Consider the following 5,671-nt stretch of genomic DNA (forward strand, 5'->3'; position numbering starts at 1 on the left):
GAAAAGGCAGTGTTAAGTAGACTAAACATTTGCTTGCTGTGAGGGTGTTGTATTGCTGTTATCTCTAAACTGTGTATCCCAACAGTATAGGTGATACACTGTATCTAATATGTTAGTGTGGTATGGAAAGCCATACACTAGGTTTTTGTATAACACAGCCACTATGAATTGGAACAAAGGAGCAGCAAAATTTGCAAGGAGGCAGAGTCAAGGGTCAGTTCCTTTCCATCAATGACAATTTCACAGTGCAGATGAATTTAAATAGACACTGATTATTTACATGGGTGACACAACTGCCAAAGAGAGGATATTGCTCATTTATTTCTTATAAGATGCGCTTATTGCCAGAAACGCTCCACAATGGGTCTTAATAAACTTTCCAGAACAATGTAGGTTTTTTTCAAGCCATATGACTTTTTCAAGCTTTTTATTTATTTATTTATTTATTTATTAGTAATTGCTCTCTAAATGTTCTTCTTTCACAATCAAATAATTCATTGCATGGTTTGTTTGTCTGCACTGATTGTCTGAATTTTGTAATATTTTGTGAGATTGTTGTACAAAAAAATTGTAAGGAACACAATGAAAAATGGAATCAAATTAGGAATAATAGACAAATTAAAAAATAGTGTTGGTTCGTGCATTTATTGAGAATATATTTGAAATATATTTTAAAAAATATATGATTAAAAAAATATAATTTCAATTCGGCAGGATTCAGTAAAAACCAAAAGCACGTGTTTAACACACTGACATCACTGTTAGAGACAAAACAGACAACTGGGATTGCAACCATGTGTTAATGTTTGGATTAGTGTTTATATGTTAGAAGCAACATGTCAGTCATGTGTCCCTGCTTTAAAAAAAAATGGATCAGACATACATTGCGACAGTCATTGCAAATATTAACAACAGAAGTGACCAATCATTGTGAACTCAATGACACCCTAGTCTTTTTATTTTAACACTAAATACAGAAACATACATGCATACATACATATAAAGAATCATATGTCAGAATACCTCACTAATGTACTGTATGCATAGATAAAATTAGGCATCTGATCCTGATTTTAATGAGGGTCTTAAAATTCTATTAACTATTGCCAACTCCAGCCAGCCAGCTGGAGAGAGAAGGACGCTTCACTGACTGTCTGCATCACTCCTGCCAATTTTAGGATGGACAGCAAACTGAACATTATCCTTACAGTTTATAGACTCTGCTACTTCATTACACGATTACACTAGCCTACATAAAACAACACAAAAAATATACAAATGAAATGACTTGGGCATGTGTGTTATGTATGTAAGGGTGGGCTTCTGATTCCCCATTTCCACTTAATCCTCTCCCATCCCCCTTCACTCATCTCCGCATTATCCTCTGTGCATTTGAATTATTCTGTCACGGGGGTCTCTCTCCTCCCGCCCCATCGCCTCAGTTCTCTCTGATTATTCTGGTGGAGAAGAAACGTTTCATTTCTGTCTAGCGTCATTGCAATCGAGTATTTTTGGGGGATTTGGAATGCAGAGGCTGAAACTGAGCAACTTCTCATGCTGGCACTTGTTCATTTCACATGCAGATGCGCTGGATTTGACTCATCATTTGACCATGGGAGCTGCTGGACACCGATAATGGTCAGAATAAAAGCGATGCATTGGAAGTAATCGCGATATTTGTCAGTAGGTGAGTAGCTGCAGCGCGATGTTTGCTGTTACAGGTGCGCAGCGTTTGCAGCCTATAAATAAAATGTTTCAACTGCATATGCCTAATCTTCTAAAAATGCAACTCTTTATTTGAGTGAAGTGCGGTTATACTTATTTTTGCTTCATTCTCTCGCTCGGTTTACAATTCCATTTAAAGCGAGTCATTTTTGCATGGTTGAATTCGACCGGATTTCTCGGAGACAGGTATGGAGGAGAATGTGTTGTGAATTAACTGCTCTTATTTTCGAATTTCTTTTGTAAATCTTCCTGTGAATTGCTTAAATGCAGTGTCTCCAGACATACATTGCGACAGTCATTGCAAATATTACAACAGAAGTGACCAATCATTGTGAACTCAATGACACCCTAGTCTTTTTATTTTAACACTAAATACAGAAACATACATGCATACATACATATAAAGAATCATATGTGAGAATACCTCATTAATGTACTGTATGCATAGATAAAATTAGGCATCTGATCCAGATTTTAATGAGGGTCTTAAAATTCTATTAACTATTGCCAACTCCAGCCAGCCAGCTGGAGAGAGAAGGACGCTTCACTGACTGTCTGCATCACTCCTGCCAATTTTAGGATGGACAGCAAACTGAACATTATCCTTACAGTTTATAGACTCTGCTACTTCATTACACGATTACACTAGCCTACATAAAACAACACAAAAAATATACAAATGAAATGACTTGGGCATGTGTGTTATGTATGTAAGGGTGGGCTTCTGATTCCCCATTTCCACTTAATCCTCTCCCATCCCCCTTCACTCATCTCCGCATTATCCTCTGTGCATTTGAATTATTCTGTCACGGGGGTCTCTCTCCTCCCGCCCCATCGCCTCAGTTCTCTCTGATTATTCTGGTGGAGAAGAAACGTTTCATTTCTGTCTAGCGTCATTGCAATCGAGTATTTTTGGGGGATTTGGAATGCAGAGGCTGAAACTGAGCAACTTCTCGTGCTGGCACTTGTTCATTTCACATGCAGATGCGCTGGATTTGACTCATCATTTGACCATGGGAGCTGCTGGACACCGATAATGGTCAGAATAAAAGCGATGCATTGGAAGTAATCGCGATATTTGTCAGTAGGTGAGTAGCTGCAGCGCAATGTTTGCTGTTACAGGTGCGCAGCGTTTGCAGCCTATAAATAAAATGTTTCAACTGCATATGCCTAATCTTCTAAAAATGCAACTCTTTATTTGAGTGAAGTGCGGTTATACTTATTTTTGCTTCATTCTCTCGCTCGGTTTACAATTCCATTTAAAGCGAGTCATTTTTGCATGGTTGAATTCGACCGGATTTCTCGGAGACAGGTATGGAGGAGAATGTGTTGTGAATTAACTGCTCTTATTTTCGAATTTCTTTTGTAAATCTTCCTGTGAATTGCTTAAATGCAGTGTCTCACGAGGAAGCGAAGCAATGCATAACGTTTCGTTTTTAGTAGGCTAATGTAAAGGTTATTGGGTTGTTGTTTTGAAACTGTTACCCAACATTTTACACTTTACGTTATGAAAATAAAACCTGAACATAGCGTTCTGTATAACTTGTTTGCCACAGAATCCTCAGGACTATATAGGTTTTCTTAATCTATGAATTAGCTGCAAATATAGCCAAATGGGAACTATACACTGGTTTTGTGTTGGCTGACTGTATATGCAAAGTAAAGCATTACTGGAAACTTCAGTTGATGTGATCTTATAAATCAGTCAGTCACTTTGTGCAAAACCTAAATGTTCATGTAAATAATTCAACTATTAAGTGAAGACTTGCTGCCAACTCCGTGAAAAACCCTCATAATGTTCTCGTCTCACGATTTTAAAGACTAGATTTTAGTTGTGGATGTGGCTTGATTGTGAATTTTGGCTTGTACGCTAGACAGACTGGGTTTTGGTGGTGGAGGTTGGGATCTTAGACTCACGTGAAAATAGACCAGCTTCATCTGAACATTGACTGAACATTTAAAGTGCATTGTTCCAACTGATGCTTAAATAATAGAAGACTAACACTTAATGGACAAAATAGTATATAAATAGTATAGTAGATATGAATAAGTGATGCTGGTAAAATTAAACAATGAAGCAATTTTGCATGAGCTGGAGTGCTGTTGTTGTGAATATCAGTACTAGAATTGCGGGTTAGTAATTATAACACTGAGTGCTTGATTCTGTTATAATGTCATGTTGATTATGCTTGTCTTGTTTGCAGGTCTTTGACCAAATTTAATTAAATATCACTTTGACAAATGATTTCAATTATTTTCAGTAGAACAAGGGGGGTTGACATGACAGTGATTTGCTGCAACAAAGTGAACAGACATTATTCATTTTCAATGAGGCCTGGTGATTCACAAGCTGGCTACTGAAACGCTACATGACATTTCTCAGTAGTGGAGTGGTAATGTAATGTTGTTGTTTCTTTTTTGCATTTGCATTTGTAGAGAAACCACTGCCTAATACTGCTGAGAGCAGGACAGATCTGAACTTTGCTTGTGCAGTGTGTAAAAACTGAATGATTAATTGATTTATATTTATTGATATTTAAAAACTCATCCATAAAGACAAACTTATTTGTCAGATCATGAAAATGCTCAAAACACACTATCATAATATTTTCAATTCAATTCAAGTTTATTTGTATAGCGCTTTTCACGATGCAAATCGTTGCAAAGCAGCTTTACAGAAAATTAAAGTTCTACATTATATTTAGTAATAGCTTATCAGTGGTGACTATCTCAAGTTGATGTCCATATGGCAGAAATGTACGGTAAAAATCAAGCAGTTAGTTAATGTCATGTAATCAAACAGACGGTGAACACTATTAACAGCAATGATTATATGTTGCGATCAAACTTATAGCAAAATTTGGTAGTTTTGTATGTTGTCTGAGGGTTGGCATCATCTGAGGTCCTCTGAGGGGTTGGCATCATCTCTTCTCAGGTGTTCGGTCATCTCAGATCTTTGTAAGGGCTGGATCCAGACTGAAGCTTGTGTAACTCCTAGTTACCATGGGATGTCAATCCCGTGGCAGAAACAGAGAAGCAAATAGAGAAAAAATAGTGTAGCTGATGTTCCAACTAAGCAAAAAATGATGTGTTCAACCCAAGCAAAAGAATGTTAATGTGCATTTGATCAGATGTAACATATAGCGGGTAAAATACGCGTTGAACACATCACCATTTTTCTCAGTAAATGTATTTCTAAAGGTGCTGTTGACATGACATTTTTACCAGATGTCGGTAACAAACCAACTAATCTATACATACAAAGAAAACAATACAAATAAGTTCAGAAATGAAGTTCTGTGTAATAAAATGGAATGACCCAGGGAAAAAGTATTGAACACGCTTACTGAAATTTATTTAATACTTCGTACAAAAGCCTTTGTTGGTAATGACAGCTTCAAGACGCCTCCTGTATGGAGAAACTAGTAGTGCATACAGGCCATGGCGGTTGAGTGCATTACTTATTATTTTCTAATTCCAGGTCTTTCTGAAGCTCTCCACAAGTGATCCTTGGCTCTTGGACAACTCTTCTGATAATTATTTTCACTACTCTGACAGAAATCTTGTGAGGAGCACCTGGTTGTGGCCGGTTTATGGTGAAATTATGTTCTTTCCACTTCCGGATTATGGCCCCAACAGAGCTCACTGGAGCATTCAGAAGTATAGAAATCCTTCTCTAACAAATGCCATTAGTATGTTTTGCAACAATAAGGTTGTGAAGGTTTTGAGAAAGCTCTTTGCTTTTACCCATCATGAAATGTTTCTTGTGTGAGACGTTGGTCATGTGACACCTTTTTATAGGCCATTAGTTGGGACTGAGCCAACTAATATTAATTTCCACTGACTAGTTGCAGGATTGCTTTCTAATTGCTGATAGATTTCAGCTGGTGTCTTGGCTTTCCATGCCTTTTTGCACCTCCCTTTCTTCATGTGTTCAATACTTTTT

General features: G+C 37.3%; 1 protein-coding gene across 5 annotated transcripts in view; it reads left to right on the forward strand.

The window, feature by feature from the left end:
* Positions 1 to 1,448: 1,448 nt before the first annotated feature.
* dab1b (DAB adaptor protein 1b) overlaps positions 1,449 to 5,671 on the forward strand; it is a 31,691-nt gene continuing 27,468 nt past the window's right edge. For 3 of the 5 annotated variants that reach the window (XM_016508274.1, XM_016508278.1, XM_016508279.1), the window contains exon 1: positions 2,575 to 2,813. The gene's annotated coding sequence lies outside the window, so the exon portion shown is untranslated. Of the gene's footprint in view, positions 1,688 to 2,574; positions 2,814 to 5,671 lie in introns of those variants that run through there. The other 2 variants (XM_016508275.1, XM_016508277.1) reach the window with 2 other exon arrangements.

This window comes from Sinocyclocheilus rhinocerous, unplaced genomic scaffold, assembly GCF_001515625.1.
Source record: "Sinocyclocheilus rhinocerous isolate Xijiao unplaced genomic scaffold, SAMN03320098_v1.1 scaffold173, whole genome shotgun sequence".
NCBI lineage: Eukaryota > Metazoa > Chordata > Actinopteri > Cypriniformes > Cyprinidae > Sinocyclocheilus > Sinocyclocheilus rhinocerous.